At 42.8% G+C, this 20,725-nt stretch overlaps 1 protein-coding gene across 18 annotated transcripts in view; it reads right to left on the reverse strand.

Annotated features, from left to right (window-relative positions):
* Positions 1-20,725, reverse strand: part of PLAGL1 (PLAG1 like zinc finger 1) — a 49,155-nt gene that overhangs the window by 14,984 nt on the left and 13,446 nt on the right. For 4 of the 18 annotated variants that reach the window (XM_084777058.1, XM_084777049.1, XM_084777063.1 and 1 more), the window contains exons 2-5: positions 18,474-18,513; positions 6,740-6,771; positions 4,736-6,582; positions 2,590-2,676 (exon numbers count right to left, since the gene is read on the reverse strand). The gene's annotated coding sequence lies outside the window, so the exon portion shown is untranslated. Of the gene's footprint in view, positions 1-2,589; positions 2,677-4,735; positions 6,583-6,739; positions 6,772-10,346; positions 10,418-18,473; positions 18,514-20,725 lie in introns of all 18 variants that reach the window. The other 14 variants (XM_084777066.1, XM_084777054.1, XM_084777055.1 and 11 more) reach the window with 9 other exon arrangements.

A 20,725-nucleotide genomic window follows, 5' to 3' on the forward strand; every position in this document is an offset into this window, starting at 1 on the left:
AATTTCTGCTGCTCTTGTCAAGAATCATCTACCCGGCCTACGTTCTGACAGCCTCTGAGGAGGCTGTTCATACACTAGGTGGACAAAAAGGAGGAGGAAGAACAGAGGAGCAGAGGGCAGGGCGGACAGGGAATGGTGACAGGACAGTTCAGCCTACATGGAGGCACAGTGGGAAAGGCTAGACCTGGGCCCTTCAAGCATAGGAAAGGAGGCCTATCACATGAGGAGCTGGGAGTCTGAGGAGGTCAGTGCCTGGCAGCAGCAGACAGCCTGACAGAGAGGCCATCAGTTATTGCTTTCTCTTGCATGATTATCTGAAAGGAACAGAAAATCCGAGATGCTGCTCAGAAGCTCCCAAAGAGTTTTTTTCCACACAAGATTGGGTCCAGAACCAAATCCCCACAAGAAACACATTTGACAGGCACATTTAAAATAACAACACATGTGCTACTATTTAAAAAGAAAAGAAAAGAAAAGAAAAAAACAAAAAACAAAATAACAACAACAAAAAATCTCTGTCAATAGATGGCTATCCAGACCTTAGAATCTGTGATATGAAAAAGTGAACTTTCTGTATCTGCCAAGAAAACTGTACATGTAGAAAAATAAATGTGAAACGTAAAAGTATTTAATCATTGAGCCTTTACTGTTCTTTCTATTTGAGTCTTCCACTCCCCCCCCCCTCTTCTTAATGCCGGTAAACATTTTATTGGGTTACTGCTTTGAAAGAAAGTGACAGTAAAGAAAGAAGGCACCATTGCTGAGCTTTCTGATGGGTTTCTCTGAAAGGAGGGGAAAGGCATTTTAGGGAACAGGGAAGAAAGCTTGAAAGGAAAGGACCTCTAACCAGGCGAGGGCTCCCTCTTTTTTTTTTTTTTTAACCTTCCTTCTTTTTCTTCCCCCATTCATAGCTTTGGGTCCTTTCTTTGTGTAACAGAACCATTACAATCATACTCCGTTCAATGGGGGAAGAATGTGAACTCTTTAAGTAGCTGTCCTAGCAGTCCACGTGTGTGGTCCCTCCCCCAACACAGTGGGCCCCATCTGCCCTTCTGAGCTTGGAGCCTCCAACAGGGCAGGCACCTAGCTTACAATAAACCCAACTTCCCACTGAGGCATACACCACGCTGCCCCTTCCCAGGAGCCTACAGCTTCCTCTAAGCCTCTCTGCCTTCCCCACTTTGGTGCACATCCTGCTTGGGCCTGCCCCCGTGAGCCCCTTAAGACAGATGTCTGCTGGCTGACAAGTTAGCCCTTTCCTTTCTTTAGCCTGTGGGCTCTTGTCTGAATCCAGGGCAGACACATTCCAGATCACCCTGGTTATCGGACACGCTGTCCTCTAAAGTCATGTACACTGTAAACAGAAGACACGAGTCACGAGTCCTCTTCTCTAGCCTCCCCAGACTAATTACAACTCCCTGGGACCTTGGTCCATTCTTGGCAAATGATGCTGACTCTCTTGGTACGAATTTCAATTTCTTGGTTAGTGAATCAAAACAGCATTTAGTAACGGTTGCCTTTCCATAGGAAGCAAAATAATATTTAAAGCACTACTGTAGTGTTTTGTCGAGCTTAAATAAAGCCTTCTTGTAGTATTCAGTTCCTGCGCATAGACCTACACCATATGTGCTGGGAGGCATCAGTGACTGCATTTGGTACTCAATAAACTGAACTTGACCATCTTAACTGATGGGACACTGTGCTGAGAGAGTGCCTCGCACATGGTGAGTGGGAAGGATTCGCTTTGTGCAATGGTATTGATGACTCTAGCTGTCCTTAGCTAAGCCATGAGCCCTTCTATGTCTACCCAGGCAAGCTGTCTGGCTGAGCAGAGACCTTCAGCAATAGTTCCTAACCACTGTTTCCAGATAAATCCCCAAAAATGGGTAGTGGGCTCCCTGGTTCCGCTTGAATGCAGCCGGCCTCCTCAGGCTTATAACAGCTCATCTTCTTCTATAAGGGAGAAACAACTTGACACATCTTCAAGTACATAGGTCTGTCATCAGAAGCAGCCTACACGTTTTGGAACTGTTATGAATTGACAGCAGAAAATGCCACAGGCCTGATAGGTATGGCTGAGGCTGCAGACAAGGTAGAGGAGCTGAAGTGGTCTTGAAAAGTTTTTAATTGCATTGCCAGAGTGCCTAAGATGTAAAGCATATTGATGCTTTCACAGGACAAAGGAATTCTAAAGTGTTGTATAGTTTAAGAGGAAAATGGAGGAGGTGTGTGTGTGTGTGTGTGTGTGTGTGTGTGTGTGTGTGTGTGTGTGTTGTGTGTGTGTATGTGTGTCTGTGCGCACGTGCACTCCACTGCAACTCTCTTGAAGTACCTCAGACCTCTGTCACGTCCCTGCGTCCCTGAGTTTGCCATGTGCTTCTAAGCAACTTTGTTTTTTTTGAGACTGTGTATCCCTAGCTGGCTTGGAACCCCCTATATATAAACCAGGCTGGCTTTGTACTCAAAGAGATTCACTGACCTCTGCCTCCCAAGAGCTGGGATTAAAGGCATATGTACCACCACACTAGGCCAGCCCTAGCAATTCTTAGTAAACATGTCCACATAGGAATAATTTTTAAACTTTCATACCTTCTGTGTGACCAGGAAAGTCAGCGGTGAGGCGGGTGTGAAGTCCTTTAGAAGTCTGTCTGAAGACTCAAACCTGCAACAAGAGACCTTGGACATCGTCAGGGAATGAAGCTAGAAGATCATTCTTCCATGATTCCACCACCTAAACTTCCTTCTGTGAGCACATGCCCCTCCCCCCGTGTGGTATAAAGAAACTCCATGGTCCCTTCCCAAGCATCTTAATAGATGGTGTTTATTTAAAATCTATCTTTGTCATACATGCAACTGGATTAGAACTCTGACGTCTCCCCCTGCTCTCTGCAAGTAGGAAAAAAAAACATGAAATTGCTTACATAAAATATTCAAAACAGCACTCAGAGGAAATGGTGTTTCTTTTAAAACAACAATATTAAAATGCCATAAAACAGGTATGCAAATCTATGCAGTAACAGAACATGAAGCAAATTATGAATGGAAAGAAAGCATTAACTGGGTGGCATGCACTTTCGACAGAAGCTTTATATAAGCATATAGATTTATCAAGCTTGCAGTACAAAAAGGACGGCATCTCTAAACTGAATATACAGTTATGTGGGTCCTAAGCTTGCCTGTGCTTTAGAATTAGCAGGGAGCTTTGTTTTGTTTTGTTTTTGTTTGTAACAGATTCCAAGGCCACTTCACAAATCAGGACAGATTGAAACAGCCTGAGTGGGACCCTGAAAATTGATGTTTCTTCCCTAGTCCCCAGGATTCTGGCCCTTACATCAACCTTGTACCACTGAACACCGATATGCGTCTAGTAACCCATACCCCTGTTCATCAATTCACTCTACAACTTGGCCTCTTCCAACTTAGACTATTCTGCCAAACTGATGTTCTTGGAGGGAGGGAGAATGCCTCAGGATTTTCTTAACCAGTATGAAATTGATTGCGAAAGCCAATTCTACCTCATCTGAGTGGTTGTATTCACTTGACCATCTGTTCTCTCAATTTGATCAACAAAGGCTATGTCCATTTGTTTTTTATATAAACATTCTTCTTTTATGTTAAAAGTGGAAAAATTGTAGCTTTCTTTAGACAAGTTTGGAAAACAATCAAATATAGTCCAGGAAAAAAAAAGAAAGAAAAAAAAAAGAAGAAGAAAAGACTGGAGGTGACCATGTATTTGTCTGAATCTGTTTGCTTTCCGTCTGATCCTCATCTCCTTGTGTAAATAGACCATGTGAACGGCTCACCTCATCTCAAAATGTTCCTCCCTGACTGTGGCCATTTAATTGGGTGGTCCTCAGAGGCTTGTGCTAACTTTTTTCCCCCAAGAGATTTAAATCACATGAAAGCAAAAGAATAAAATTAGTCTGGATGATTCTTCATTGAGTCTGCCCATCTCCCCAGTCAACAATACCACCAATTTATGGATTCAGAAAGGAGAGGGCTCGTTTCTGCTGCCCAGGAATGGGCTTACAGACACGAGGTGCACAAGCCAGGCCATAGAGTAGCTTGGCTTCATTGTCAAAATATTCAAATCATCACGAAGAGAAAGCCATTCCTTTCCGCACTCAACAATACTCGGCCTCAGCAGACTCGCACACCTTGCTCTTCTGCTGCACAGTCTGAGGAACCGTGAAGGAGGGGAACCCTGGCAGGGAGGGGAGCAAGCCTCTCAGCCTTCCCCACCTGCCCCACCTGGGACTGCTTCACGTACACAGACTGAACAATGCAAGGGAGAACCTGGAGCAGGTGAGACAGGGCCCAGGGGACAATCCTGTGCATCATGCAACAATGTAACATAGCAGAGGATGAGACCACCAGGGAAAAAATAGCACATCTCACTTTAATAGGATGCCACTTGCAGACTGCTTTTCAGGTCTTAGATTTCAAAATCAAAGGGGGGAAAAATGGGTTTCAAATGTCAATTAAAAAAAAAAAGAAAAAGCATGAAATGAAAATGACCCTATAAAACTAAATAACGCTAAGGTGGTATCTCAGAGTTCCAGAAGAGCAAGAAAAATCACATTTTCTAAGAAGGGAGTTTGGCATGCGGTAAATAGAATCACATTAATTATGTTTAATGGATTTTTAATGCCATTCATGGATGACAAAAATGGAAGCTTCACCAATCTAGAGGGTATGATTTCTAGAATGCACTCTGCCTTCGCAGTATGCTTACATTTTAGAACGTGCCTTTTCCTCAGTTCGTGAACTGGGTTCGCTGCTGGCTGAGCGTTCGCTGAAACTCAAATTGAACAAAGAGATTTCTTCCAGTTTCAACTTGTCTGCTTTGAGATACTCCTGGTTTGATTTAGGCAAATGCTTGAAAATTATTTATTTCTAAGGATCTGAGTGAAAATGAACTGGGCAGTGCCAGATACTGGGACCTCTGCTCTAACTTTCAATAAGGACTCCTCTTGCTTAAAGATGTATAGGGTTCACTTAGGAAAGCCTCTCAGAAGTATCTTTCTACTTTTTGACCACTGTGACCTCGTACGCAATGGGGCCCACCAATTTGGAGGCCTACAGTCAAAGAAATCTGATCACAGAGAGATAGATCGTAAACTGGGAGATCCTATCTTTGAAGAGACCCTAAGGGAGACCGTATTTACTTCCAAAGGATGTCATTTTAAAGAGGGGCGTGCTGACCAAAGGTCACATGAAAATGTCTAATAGATTTGGGGGCCTCATATCCAGCCTCAGATCTTTGATTTTAGATAATCTCTTCATTCCTCATACATGGAACTCAAAGTTTCAAACAATTCCTGAGTTCAATCCTGAACTTTTTATAAACCCCGTAAGAGAGCACCTCCCTCCCTGCTGCCCCTCATGGATCCGCACATCTTCTAAAGTGGAAGCAAATCTCCTCATGGCTCCTGTCCAGCACTGTGACACTGCTCTGTAGTCACAACTTCCAACTCTTGGATGCTCACCACATAAGTACTCAGCACCCGGAGCCATTGCAGAAGTGGGCAGTGTTTCTATTGTTTTACTTATTGGCAAATGAAGGCTCGGGCGTACGCTATCTTGCCTGGCCCTGAAACTAGCTAGCAGCTGAACTGAGTGTGAAGCCGGTGTGTGCGATCTGAAAGGCAGTCCATATGCTCTAACCTCCTGGCCTCTACTGAGTCAGAGTTTCTGTGCTCACCTTAGATTTCCTCCCCCCCCCCTGCCCCCAACACACACACACACACACACACACACACACACACACACACACATACACACATACACAACCATGCTGCATAGATGGTGTGCGCTTACTGCCTCTCACATCTGCTTTCTTCTTTCATAGTTAGTTCCCTGCTACCCAAGTGCCTTTCCTACAGCCACTAAGCTGGCAAGGTGGAAGGAAGATTTCCAATCTTTCATATTTTCACCTAGCTGAAGGCTGACAAGACCTAAAGCCTCTTTGTTACCATTTAAACCTACCGCAGAAACTCGGTGGGACTTGAAGTTTCTCAGGAAGGGAGGCAGATAGAAAGATTAAAAAAAAAAAAAAAAACCTCTCCCCTCCCTTGCCATGTCACCCCAGACCTAGTTTAGAAAGGAAAAAACAATCTGTCAGTACAGCAAGGAGGCCCTGGGGCAGGATCCCTGACCAGACAGCTGTGTGGGAGCAATCGCTGTGAGGGAAGGAAGCCAGCCTCGGCTAAGTCTCCAGCCTCCACTCCCAGCCCTGGGGCTGACAGCTGCAAAGCTTCAAGTCACCCCTACTGTGATATATGGACAGGCAGAGGGGTCAGCTCCTCACCTTTCAGGCGCCACGAAAATCTCTAGATTCAAGGAAACACTCTGCCAGGGTAAGCAAGGCACCTACAACTGACCTCTACAAGGCACCTACAAATGGCATTCCTTAGGTTACCCTTCGGGGGGCTGTAGTCTCGGGGATGGGGAGTACCAACCTCTCTGGCCTTGGGTAGTGAGATTCAGGTTTATAGATGCCACCTCAGTAAGGCGCCACAATCTTCCTTAGAACTGCGCTTTTCCTCTAGACTAACTAGGACTTCTGGGACTGAAACCAATCTGTCAAAAACAAACAACAAAGGCCACCTGGGTTTGCAGAGGGAAGCATAGGCGCTGAAGGTACTGGTGACCTGGGGCCAGGCCAGTGTTTTTAGTAGTCTGAAGTAGATAGAGCAGGAAGGCTGGAGACAGGGGAGTGATGTCAGAGTATACTCACGAGATTAAGTCCTCTGATTCCTATGCAAATGCCTAGAAAGGGAAAGCATTTGGTGTTATTTTAAGGCCTTTATCTTAAGCTTTCAATTGCTAAAAATCAAACAAACAAACCCCAAAGGAAGTCTAGAGACAAGAGGTAGGCCAGAGCAGTTGCAGGCTGAGATCCAGGAAACCTGGATTATATTTCCTAACCAAGCTAGGTCTCCTAGTCAACAGGCTGGGTCAGGGAGTGGCCAGCTGATTTCCCTAAGATGAAAATGATGAGAGCTAGACCTGAGGTGCCCAGGGAAAAGGCGGCGAGCCTATCCCCAAGACAAAGAAAATAAATGCTTGAAACAAGGTGGGTTGATTCCAGGCTGATGCTGTAATGATAGGTACTTGAGGTTTGGATGACATTGTCTGGGTTTGGGGGACAGGAGAAAATGTTTTGAGGTCAGTCATATACTCCAAGGAAATTCCAGTTCAATCTGTGCCTGGATGTTTGGGACCTGCAGATGTGGGTTATGGAATAGTGGCCATTCATGGAGCAGAGGTGCCTAAGATAGGCCACTCAGTTTAGAACCCAAAGCCCTGGCTCTCTGTCTGTGTTATGAGAGTCGTGGGAATATGCTAAACCGTACTGAAGAAGACAATGCATAGTAACAGAGTGTGGAAGTTGGGGACTGGGCAAGAGAGATGAGTGGGACCACTGGTCATAACAGAGTCTAGTCTTTATTGGTACTTGTTTCCCCTGTCACCCAAAAACCTGTGAGACCCAAAAGGAAAGAGACAGCCACCCCCCACACCCCCAACAACAAGGGTAGCCACCCATCTGTGGTACCTAAAACCTTGGGGGGAAAGAATACTGAAGAAAGAACCAATCCTCTGTTTTGGTGCAGACAGAAGTTTCTCGTGGCTTCTTTGAAACATTCCCACCAGCTTGGTGAGTAAGAAGCCAGGGGTCGGGAGTATGGAAGGGAGGTCTACCATGCCTGTGTTTGAGATCCACACTTGTCTCTGTGTTTTTAGACTGGCCCCCCATCCTTCTAAGTGACAATGGTCCTGTCAAAAGTGAGCCTTTCCAGCGTGCTAATGCACTCCTGTCACCTGCCTGTTTGGAATTCTTCAGTGCTTCCATTAGTTTCTGTCAGTTGCAACCAAGAGGCCCGTCTAATCAGAACCACAAAAGTTTTATAATCAGGAAAGCAGTGCGCTCAGGTCGGTGTTACAGAAAGAGAACACACACGGAAGGCAGAGGTTGCTTCTTTGGATTCACCTCTGCTACACATTACAACAGGTAAATAGTAATTCCCATGGAGGAAAAATTTCACCACCAACAGCCAAGAAAAACTGACACCCTCTCCCCCCAAAAAATTAACGGAGCCCCTCTGCAGTTTCTCTATAGCACAATTTACAGAGTTTCTAATCTTCTCTGAATCACAACCAGCAGCTCTCTGACACACTGTGGGTTGAATAACTGGACCAAAGGAGAAGCGTTTAGAGAAAACAGCATAAAATGACTGTGATCTTAATGTGGCTCCAATTTACATGGTGATTGTGTGATTCTTTGTGAATCACTTTTAATTCCTGCCGCTGAGACAAAAAAAAAAATAGAAGGGGAGAATTTTACCTTGGTAAATGCTACATAATGGGTCAATTATGTTATTCTCTCAATAAAGTACGTTTGTTATGGTGTAAACACATATCATTTCCAGTATTGTGTTAAATACTGGTAGGGAAATGGGCTACACTGGCTGATTTTAGTAACACCCGCTGCCTCTCCTTTCATTTTTAACTGCTAATGGAGAAGAGAAGATGTTTTAAGGATTTGTTCATTTGTAACGTGTATGAGTGTTTGCCCAAAATGTATGTAAGTGCACCATATGCGAGCCTAGTACCCATGGAGGCCAGAAGACAGCGCCAGATCCCCTGGAACTGGAGTTAGGTAGTTGACAGCTGCCATATGGGTGCTGGGAACTGAACCCTGGCCCTCTACAAGAGGTAAGAATAAGCTTTTGTAACATCTCAGCCATCTTTCTAGCCCCAGCAAGTAATTTCAATGATATTCTTTAGATAGCGTTTTGAATGCAGTAGCATATTTAATGTCTGAAACCAATTACAAATAGACCTGGAATGAATTGGTCTCACAAGTGTCACCAAGTCATTCAAAAGACATACTGAAGCAGTTCGCATAGCCATTTCTGGGTTTTGCTAACTTTTCTCTCCTGAATGTGTTTGGGGGCGGGGAAGCGGTGTATGCCAGTTGCAAACCAGGAATTTAAACAGACACATTTAGTAGTTTTCTTCATTAACTTCCTCCTGGGGCATCTGGAGGTTAGCTTCCAAGTGAGTTTAAAAAGAAAATCAAATGTCAGCTAGAGTGAGTAAACTTACGAGTCTAGAATGTTTTTTTAAAATGGTACCATGGTCAAGAACCTTTTACAACAGCAAAAACAACAATAAAATGTACGTAGACGGAGCGTGAGAGCTATGGTTAAGCATCACCCCCAAAACTGCCAAACAAGGGGAGATTGCTATAGGGTAAAATGGGTTGGACAACTAATAAATGGATTGACAGTATTTGTTTTGTTTCACTTGTTTGTTTGTTTGTTGATTTTTGAGACAAGATTTTTCTGTATATCCATCCCTTGGCTACCCTGGAACTTGCTCTGTAGACCTGGCTGGCCTAGAACTCAGAGATCCACCTGCGTGCTTCTGCCTCTCGAGTGTTAGGACTAAAGGCTGAGTCTGAGCCATGAGAATTAAGACATATTGAAAGGGGAAACCCACCAAAAAAAATGTTGGGTAGGAAATATAAGGCAGGATTCAGGGTCATTATCTTGAAATGAGTGTGCAAAGCAAATGTGATCTTACATGCATGGTGGAAAGGGAAAAACAGAGTCAGGAGGGCCTGCCAACCAGGCCGTTCTTCGTAGAAACACTGACCTGCTTCATCACGCTAGGAGAGCTGGAGAGGATGCTCAGCATGGAGCATCAGCCTATGTGGGGAGGTGGGGAAGCTGGTTTAAGGCTTCATAAAATACATTACAAACCAAGTCTGCAATTTTAAGTGGGGAAACAAAACAAAACAAAACAAAACGTCCTCAGCTCTCTTCTAACATTTTGTTTGTTTGTTTCCTTTTAAGATTAAAAAAGAAAAAACTATTTGAAAACACCTTTTTAAAATACAAGGGAAGATCACAAAATTTTGAGTAAGTCAAGATATAGAAAAGCCAATTGTGCAATAACCATGATTTTTAAGTTCATATGAGTAAATGGAAATAGTTCTCTTAGGATGGTCTCTACATTGTGCGCTCTCTCCTCTCTCTCTCTCTCTCTCTCTCTCTCTCTCTCTCTCTCTCTCTCTCTCTCTCTCTCTCTGCAAAACCTGTTTCATAAGTTACTGACCTTTACTCCCAATTCTACCTTCCACTCAGCGCCTGGAGTTCCTCAAATCAAAGTCTCTGACAACCAGTGTTTTCTGAACTGTCAGGAGAACCTTCTACTGTGTGAGAGGTGGAGGCTTTAGTGTGGGTTTCAATCTAGAGAGAACGCAGGAGCAGACTCAAGACTGACCAGGGAGGAACCGAGTGGGCAGACATCTGACAGCTTAGCGAAGACACATTTACCTTCCTGCGCAGGGGAAAGATGAGACTCAGATGACACTAAAGGCAGAGGCCACGTCAGGAGTGACAGCAACCTTAGAGGGATACATAATTGAAAAGTCAGAGGAGGCACTGATGGCGAACAGAAATGGTATGTGTGGGTAGATGTCTAGGCGTAAAGAGCAATTGAGCTCACAGGTGTCAGGGATGTCTCTGTCGCATGTCATCCAGCCAGTGGCCAGTCCTGAAGTGTTCTCTGGTTTAGAGAGGCAATAAGCTGCATGGTGAAGATCACAGTTACGGTATCAGAGCCCAGTGTCTCCTGGAACCTTGTAAAAACCTCATGTGCTCTGCTTAATCTCCCTCTCCCCAGGCTTCCTGGGCTGTGACATGGTGACAGTGATCCACCTAGAAAGTGTGAGATGCTTGGCAGAGGAACTGAGCTGACGTGAGGAAAGAGGCTAACACTGGGTCTGGTGGGTAGGGGATGCTTTGTCTATCTGCAATTGCTTTATTTATTTATTTTTTTTTATTTTTAGGTATCGGAAGTGAAAAAGCCCTCAAAGCCTTAGGCAGAAATAAGAAGCTAATGTCAGCTAAGCAAAGACTCCCATACTCGGGGAAATGAGTGCCAGAGTAGAGCTGAAGAGGGCTGTGGGTTGAGTGCGTAGCCATTGAGGACAACTCTAAAGAACAAAGCAAGACCCACTAAAGGGGAAAATGCCAAACCCCAGCACTCCACCTTTCTTTCTATAACTCAAAATTTTTGAATAAATGGAGACACCCAGAGGACAGTGCTTGACCTTGACCTACTCAGTGATTCACTCTGAGAGTCAGAAAAGGATGGAGATGAAGTGGCAATTAATGGGAAGGCAGTGGTGGACTTTTCAAAGATGGACAATGATTTCAATAAATTTCTTTGTGAAAAGACTAAAGAAAAGAAATACATCAATAACAACTCAAACCCATCACCTGTCACGTCGCAGACAGAAATCCACTACAGGCCCCAGACCAGTCTAACTATAGAAAGGACAGCTTGTCAACCATAAGTATGACTAGTCCACAAACCGAGACAGCTCTCATTTGTTTTGTTCTAACATTAAAACCTTCCCAGCTTGATTTCTACTAGCTCTACAGGTAAAAACCAGTCTGAATATGACCCAAGGTGGGTCTTTTCTTCTTGAATCAAGGTCTTCTTGCATTGCTGAAAAAAATGACTTTACTATTCACTTAAAATGACAATAATATTTCCAAATAAACAAACCAATGAATAAATACTAAATATTTTAATGGTTATTGGGTTATTACAGAAGATCACACTACTTAGTAACATATGACCTAACATATAATCTTATAGTATTTTTATATTTTAGAATAGCTATCTTGTAATCATTCAAGTGTGAAAGAGGATAGCTAATTTTTTAATGATTCATAAGGCTTATTAAACACTACTTTATTAGGGATGGATGGATGGATGGATGGGAAGTAAGTATATAAGACCAAATCTGTTTTGAAGGGAAGACTCCTAAGTTTCTTGAATTCTTTTTTCTTAAATGTTAGACCAAGGAAACTGGCTCTTGTATGGAGAGTACCATAGTTGGAATTATTCAATTCCATACATGTAGCAAGCACATGGTGGCTGATGGAAGTTACTTTCGTGGTTATGTGTACTCCCTTAAAGCAGATAAGGACACACCTCTCTGCTGAAATCCAATATATCACACCTCCATTTAAAACACAGGTGCAGCTGCACTTCCTACCTTTCTTACTGCTTTTCTGGCCCTCCCTACCTAGGCGTGATGCCACAGGAACTTACAGAAAGAGGGAGGATTAAATAGTCAAGCTATAGAACCTCAGCATGTAAGGCTTTCTTATCTACAAAGTAATAGTTGTTTAGTTTTGGGGTTTTTTTGTTTTTTATTTGTTTGTTTGGGTTTTTTTTGTTGTTGTTGTTTTGTTTTGTTTTTGTTTTTGTTTTTTGAGATGAACATCTGCCAATGATCAGGCCATGGCGATATTCCTCAGAAGAGATCTAACCTCTCAATTGTACCCCACCCTCTTGGACCCAACATTTGTGTAGCCTATACCAATGCCTACTTTCCTACAGGGTTCCTGCAGCTGTGGCTTCATTCCCACCTGGGCCCAAAACAGAAATCCTTAGTGTGAAAAGAAAACAAACATGAGAACCAAACTCTGGCCAGTTCCAGTGTGCTATGCATATTTTCTAAGAATTCTTATTATAATTTTAGGATGTTGTTTCCCTAAAGAATAGTGATACCTCATTCCTCCCTAAACCCCAAACTTAAAAGAAATAACTTGTAACTTGACAATCATTCAGTAATTGGGTTTGCTTTAAGGTCCTATGAAATCTAAGTGGCTGTACAGGATAGAAATCTCCCTCATTTTTCACATGGCGGGGGGGAGGCAGGGGTTATTTATTTGTTTCCTTTAACAAAGGATTCATAATCTACAATGGCAGCAAAGCAAGTTAAACATACTGCTGGGGGAGGTTTTATTCTATATTATCATCTCAAAGACAAGTTAAATTTAGTCCAGTGAAAGTCTATAGAACTATCAGTTAAAAGCCTTTTCATCTTCTTAATGAAAATATCTACGCATGGTACCAAGAATCTTTTAGAAAAGAATGAAAACAGAGGCTGACCCCACAAGGGACAAAGCCCTATGTTTTTAATGCCTCCTCCTAGAGGGGCTGATGGAGCCCTACAAACTTATGAAGACAAAAACAAAAAACAACAGTGTTTGATAACGTCCCATAAAAGCAATAGCACTGATCAGGTACAATAGACCAATCAGATTTTCTTAAAATTTAGTATTTGCAGTTGCAGCCTGGTTAAGTAATTACGCTCGCAGGAACGTACAGGGAGCCATCAATCCCCATTCATTCGGCCACATTTACTGAGCCAAGAGCTTTGCTAGGCTTGAAGATATAAAAATGAGTACGACACAGCTGCTTTACTTCCAGCTAAAAGGATACACCTAAACAAAGAGCTCTGGGGGATGTGTTAAGTGCTGTGGTTGAGGTATGCACAAAGGGCTGGGGCCAAAGGAAAAAGCCATAAATTCTTTCTGGGAAATGAAGCGAGTGAGGGGAGACAGCTAAGAAAGGGTGGGATATTTCCTTCTGGTAAACTAGAGATTTTTCTTTACTATGTTCTGGAACGGAAGGTAGTAATTTTAAGGTTTATAAACTATTGTCATTCCAGGAACTGCCTTGGTTCACTATCAGTTTCATTTACTTCTGACATGCACTCCTATTTGCAGCATTCTGAGAATATAAAAAACTTTTTGATGTGTAATCATTATATTCCCATAATAATCACACAGAATGGGATGGTATGAGTCCCTGGCATGAGCTTAGAACTCAAGTTCAAAGTTGTTTTGAAACAAACAAATGAAAAACAAACTCTGGGGACTCTTAACATAATAAAAAAAAAAAAAAAAGAAGACATCACCTGATTATATCATGGTCCACATTCATCTTTATGTCTGTGTCTTAAAAAGAGAAGGGCAGTGTTGAATAGACTTCTCCTTACCGTCATTCATTATGCATACCATATTCCTACTTATTGCATAGTTGTGACAAAACCTCCATTGTCCACTGCACACTAGCCCCAAACTTGAGTCATTCTAATGTAAGCATGAGAAACTCCCGGCTCCTTTGGGGTGAATTTCCAAATTCCTCTGTGTTAAATTGAGGTCTAATTTTCCCTGTGCCTGGTTTTCACAAGCAGGTCCATTCCTCCCCGTGCTCTCCCTTTCAGCTGTCAATAAACAGGGGCAGTGAATCCCCCCAACAGCTTTGCAAAGCTAGTTAGGCAGAGCCATTCAGTCCTTCAGGAAAACAGGGCATTGATTTCAGAGGGTTCCCAGGGAGCAGCTGCCACAAAGAGATCAAAGGCCCCCACCTCTCTCTCCCTCCAAAGCTTTCATTAGGCCCAGCCCAGACAAACTGCCACAGGTCTCCCTGAGACCAGGAGAGGGGCCCGACAGACCACCTCATGGTTCAATTCAAATTCATCCGTTTCCTACATTCCAGTGACAGTCCAAAAAGCTAACCGTGACAAACTGACACAATCGGCTGGAGTAATATACTGCTCACTAGTTCATCCAAGGTCAGAGGGAGAAAGCAACCACTGAGGGAAGTCCGAGGCTTCCAGGGCCGGCTGAGCCTCAATGGCCCTCTGTCACTCCATAAATAAACGTCTCTTCCCTCACTCTCCTTTTTTCCCTCCATCCTATATCTTTAGGAGTGATGGTCCACTTAAGGGTCTGAAATTTCTTTCATGCCACTGAACCCAAACTCCCTGGACACACTTTATTTCCAACCTAACAGTTGTGAGGGTGTGGCGGGCAGCCTCACAAGCAGCCCTGATCAGCCCATGCCTGTGTTAACAGCGAAGCTCTTAACACCCAACGTTAGCTCCTGGTCGCTCCAACTGAAAACTGTAATTTCTAGTTTCTAGGCCTTCCCAAAAGCAACGATCCCCAGGGAAGGCCACACAGCTCAAGAGAGAAGTATGGTTTGTATAAATTCTGTTTGCAAAACAAAATTGGGAACAGGGGCTGAACTGTTACCTTTTTTTTTTTTTTCCTTTGATTTAGGGGATCTAGCTGGGTAACCAGGTCCTAAATAGTGGTCTGTGTGTGAAGGAGTGTTTGTGCATTTGTGGGAGTGAAGAGGGCTAGCCAGGGGCGGGGTGAACCAAAAGGAGCCTGAAAGAAAGTGTGTTTTCCCAAGTGGGGTCACCTCTATTGAACAAACATGATTAAAAGGGTTTCTAAATTTGCCCTAGGATTCAGAACTGCTCCTTTGACACAACCTTCACAAAACCCTGTAATGAAATGTGTTCATTTTATGGCGGTTCACTCCATGTCTGTCACTCGTCCTATGAAAACAGGAGGAGAGATGGGTTACCTTTCCAAATTCCTAAGCCGAAAAGAAAATAAACAATATTGGAACGAAAGGTATGGAAAAACCAAACTTCTTGACAGTGCGCACAGCCTTTCCACATGCCAAGTTCTAAGCTTCAGTACTGTCCTGGGGCTCACCACAGATTTCTGAGCCCTCAATTCACTGATTCTTGTCTATCTTTAACTACCGAAGAGGTACCACAGAGGAGGGTACTGAACAGCCCTCTGTGAAAGGCTTCCACTTATTTTCAAGGTTGGAGAGGAATGAGCTTTAAAAAAAATCCAAGACAGCAGACTATGATAGCACAGGCCAGCAATGTCCCCCAGGCCACTCAGAGGCTGCACCTGTAGGGTCACGAGTTCAAGGCCAACCTAGGCTCTATAATGAGACCCTGTCTCAGAAAACTTAAGAAGGAAAGAAGAGACAAAAGGGGAAGTGAACGAAAAACTAGAAAGTGGGAGGCAAGAAAGGTGGCTTGTGACGAAGACAAGGGACCATGACGTTGAGAATGTTAAGCTAAATCTGGCCACTGACTCACTTTAGGCTAAGGAGTTGCACTAAATGTCTCCACCATCCTGGCCTTCTGAAATGGAGACAGAAATATCCATCAAGAATTTCTTTACAAGGCACTGTGAAATTAGCGTGCCTCAAAAAAACACTTGCTTCATTAAAGGAAGCTGGTCTTATGAACAGCTTCAGGTAATTATAGGTCACTCTGACTCAATAGAGGTTCTCTGGAAACTCATTAAGTCCCTCTAAATCAAATTATTTTTCAAAAGTACTCACGAAATTTACTACTTAAAGAAAGCCCATGGCAAAGGTCAAGCACACTCATCGGTCCATCTGCCTATCTTTTCAGAAGCATCTGCAAAGACCTGAGATACTAAAACGTGATCTTCCTCACAACCGACTGAGTCATTGTGAATCGGCCTTTCAGAGTGGAGAAAACCCAGGCTGCAGCTGGGTGAAGAGGCTCGCTAAAGCCATGGGGGGCGTGGGGGAGCCAGGATGGAAGTGGCAAGCGTGCGGTCGGTCTCTAGAACTCACACTGCTCCGTTGTACCCTGTTACTGAGTACCATGGAGAGAATTATCCCCAAGTCTTCCTTCCCTCACTACATCTAATAAGCTAACACTTCTTGAGATCCCACTCTCCCACTTCTGTTATCATCTATCTGTCTGTCTATCTATCTATCTATCTATCTATCTATCTATCATCTACCTATCTGTCTATTATCTACCTATATTAATCTAATCTATTTATCTATCTACCCACCTATCCATCTAAACCATGGATACAGGAGTCACGTTATATAACAAAGCTTGCGTGTAAATCCTTATTCCTCATTTTAACAGTACTTGTTGAGCAGTTGCTAATGTTGGAGAATTCAGCAGTGTGAAAAAAAAAAAAAAAGGAAACAAAAATGTATACCCGTCTAGAACTAACCTTTGGGTTGAAAAGGAGACGAGCAAACAATATGTGTCAGATGGTGATTAGGAAAAAAAAAATGGCGGAAAGGTGGGGGAAATGGCACCAGTTTTAAAATGGCTGGCCAAGGAAGCCTGGGTGAGAAAAATATCAATTTGAAGGAAGATCTTCAGTTAGTCAGGGAACTAGTAGTACAACTATCTGTGGGAACAACGGCAAATTGAGACATAAAAATAAGAAAACTGGATGGCTGAGGCAGTGGGGGGGGCGGGGAACAGGGAAAGATTAGGCAATAGGCAAGAGGGGCCGCTATCGTGTAGGCACTAATAAGAAGGCTCTGTAAGTGAGCTAGGAACCCACCACACATATTGGTCAAAAATTAACATGATTAGACTTTTAAGTAATTTACAAGGCTGCTGTTTAGAGAAAGAGATGTAGGAGAAAAAGTATAAAAGTACAGAGCCAAATCATTAGGTCCTAGGAGCTATGATGATGAGCAGATAATGAAGACCTGCAGCACTGTGGTAGAAAGGAAAGGGGAGGAGGTGTTCCTAGACAGGCAGAAAGGAGAGTGGACAGCAACTGCTGCCAGCTGGGTGTCGAGAACAGAAAGAATGAAAAAGGAAAAGCTGAGAATGGTACCAGGAACGTCATCTTTAGGCAAGTGGGAGACTAGCCACCGCTTACTGCCATGAAGAGAACCAACAAAGGATGCGGGAGGTCAGCTGTTGCCATGACAGGCTATCAGACACCCAGTGACGAGATGCTTGAATCTAGAGTTCATGGGAAGGGTCCGCAGTGAGGGAACTTAGAGACAGTCTGTTCCAGATGTTTTTATTTTCTCTGGGGGGGAGGGGGACTGTCATTTTTTTTCATGTTGTTTTAAAACTAGATGATGATTGTTGTGGCTTGACTATTGTCTGCATCAAGTGTCTTCATAAAATTTTAAGCTATAACCTCTTCCATTATGCTCAAATGTCCTTAGTTTATTTTGTTGTCATTGTCAACAATGTACAACTTATCCTGTTAATGATATCATGTTGATATATATATATTTCCCCCATAGTGAAAAATATACATTCAGAACCATACTGCCCTTTGCCACATGATATCAATTAACAGCCTAAAGAATAAGCATGTTAAGACAAAAACTTTAGAGACTGTATTACATGTGTCAACTTTCTGGTAACACAAACATAGGTGAAATACCCTTTCTAGAACAAAAGTCAAGATACTGACTTAGGAAGTGTCAGAAGATAGAAACTTATTCTGTCAGTTTATACCAGCCTTTTCTTGCTAACAGATTGAAAATAAAGACACCTCAGGTACTTATTTGCTATCTGTAACATTCATTTATCATATTAAAGTCTTCTGTATCAAAATCAAAGATGGCACAGAATGTTTTGGATGGAGACAATAATGGCCAACAGTCTAGATGCATATACAAGCCAAGTTCCACATGTGGCTGAGTTCCACATGTGGCTGCGTTCCACATGCGGCTGAGTTCCACATGTGGCTCTTACCTATAGTCATCCTGGAAAGAAGTCACTCGAGAAACACGTGCTTCTGAGCCCAAGGAGGGTGTAGGCACCAAAGTTCCTCAAAATAATTTATCTACTAGCATTGGGGGATAAAGTGAAAAAGACCTTAAAATACCAATCTTTGAACCAAATCATGAAAATATTTTGTCCCAGGATATTTACAAACATTCCCCTGTGATGAGAGAAGGCAAAATGCTGAGGAGGGAGATTTTTAAAAATGAAAGGGTGGGAAAAAGAAATATCAACTTACAAAAGCCAATGACAGTGTGTACGAGTCAGGCAGGAGCACCCTGGAAGCAAACAAAAAGCATCCGTAAGATCACACAACAGTTTGAATGCGCACTGGCTACTGGTAATTTTGAGACTGTTGGAGATTTGAGTTCAGCCTTGACTTAGTTTCCCCTAGCATCAGGGCTTCACAAAACTATATATAATGTTATAACTAAAATTTTGTTAACACAGTTCAGAGTCTTTTCAAGTTTCTCCGGTTTTATTGGATGTGTGCATTTACTTCCATACAACTTTGCCAGAGGTGCAGGTCAGCGTCACCACAATGTCAAGATACCGAGCAGGCCCACCACGGCAAGGAGACCCCACACAGCTCGTTCATAGCCAAAGCCATAACTGCCACCATCAACTGATGCATGTTTCAACATTCACATCCCTCCACTTATTACGAAAAAAATAATAAAGACACCGATCATACTGAAGAGCCCACTACCAAGTGGTATATCACATCATGATTAAAGAATTCTCTTTTTATGCATTGGAATAAGTTTTCCTTGAGAAACCAGATTTTCTTCCTTCTCACTTCTACTGCAGGACAAAGCACTTATTTCAAAACCCAGTGGACATGTTCTCTGAACCATCATTCTGTATTTTCAACGGATCTCTAACAAGAAACCTTTGGGTATTTACCATAGGACCATGCAGGTCTTTTACATATAACTTCGTTTAGTTTACATACACCAGTATCACATCTGAGTGACCCAGAAGGAAACTAAGACCCCGGGAAGCTGAATAAGTAAGCAGTGTTAGGACCAGAGAGTTGGCACCCTGGCTCAACTGTCCCACAAGAGAATCTATATTAATGACATCAAGCTATATTGTTTTGTCACCACAAAACCCTCAAATACTGCAAGATTTCAACTTAGTATAGAGAAACTGAATAGGGAAAAAATGCCTGCAAACAGTGATACGAGTGCTTTGTTGTCTTGTGAGGCAAACTCGCGTTACATAACCCAAACTGGCCTGGAATTCTCAATTCTGCGTTTCAGTCTCCCAAATATATGTGCCACATAACCCAGACCCAAACAGTAATTTACAAAATGAAAATTGTTCTTTATTCAAACACAAAATGATAGAAAATGGTCAAAACAAAACAAAAAGCAAGGAGCTGAGCATACAGGGAGACCTCTATTAGAACAACAAACTCTTCGGCAGCCCTTGAATTGCTAGCCTGGTGATGCTGGGCAGTTGCATACACATACCCACGCTGACCCTTGAAAAAAAGCTCATTCAACTAGCAAAGGTGATGATGAGAAGGGAAATTTTCAGTCGCAGATAAAAAGCTTCAAAATTAGGCTCTTTAGCCAATAAATATATCTAAAAGCCTAAAGGTAATGTCCCGGATAATGAAAATAATTCAGTAGAATACTTATCAGGACAAAATTTCCATAGGTTTATTAGCTTAATGATATAGCATTATTACTGAAGATTGGTAGCTATTTTCTCTTGCAAAACCAAACAACACATTTATGCATAGCTGCAGCAGGCTGGCCAATTCAAGAATACTTAATAGGCATCTACCCAATAAGCCACTGATGTCCTGTTCCAGATACTCAGGCTATGTCTTGTTTACAAATGTCCCCTTAATGGCCCAGGGTCAGGAGGTGGCCAGGGAGACAGACTCATTCCCAGCATAGGTTCGTGTGCACAGAAGTTACACGTAAAAACAAACGAGGGTGAGGAGCTTCACTTTCACACGAGGCCATATGGTCTCAGTCCTCATTTTAAGGGATGGAGTCATCTGCATCTTAATCTATCAATAGCTTTAAAAATGGTTATATTTTATTATACATATATATGTATGTATATATATATGTATATATATATATATATCCCCTTATTAGTTATGTATTTTAACTAAGCTTTATGGCATCTCTTCAGTGGCTTAAACACACGTTCTTTACTGTGGGAACAAGTATATATCCTGAACACTGTAACCCTGACACCTTGCACTCACAAAGACTCCAGAGACTGTCCAACATCATAATGCCTCCCCATACTGTGCTCATTTCACACACTTCTTCTCTCCCAGCTGCCCTTCCTACTCCCATGGATGTCCATCCACATCTTTGCCTCATGGTTCATAGAAAACAAAACCCACTGGATAAGCCATCTCACTCTTCCAACTCTGAATACACAGACTTCCCTCCAGCCACGGGGAGGGAATTTCCTAGAACCAGAGGCTGGTACTTACCTCTTTCTACTAACCCTCCC

The sequence above is a fragment of the Acomys minous genome (genome assembly GCF_964271855.1).
Source record: "Acomys minous genome assembly, chromosome: 3".
Lineage (NCBI taxonomy): Eukaryota > Metazoa > Chordata > Mammalia > Rodentia > Muridae > Acomys > Acomys minous.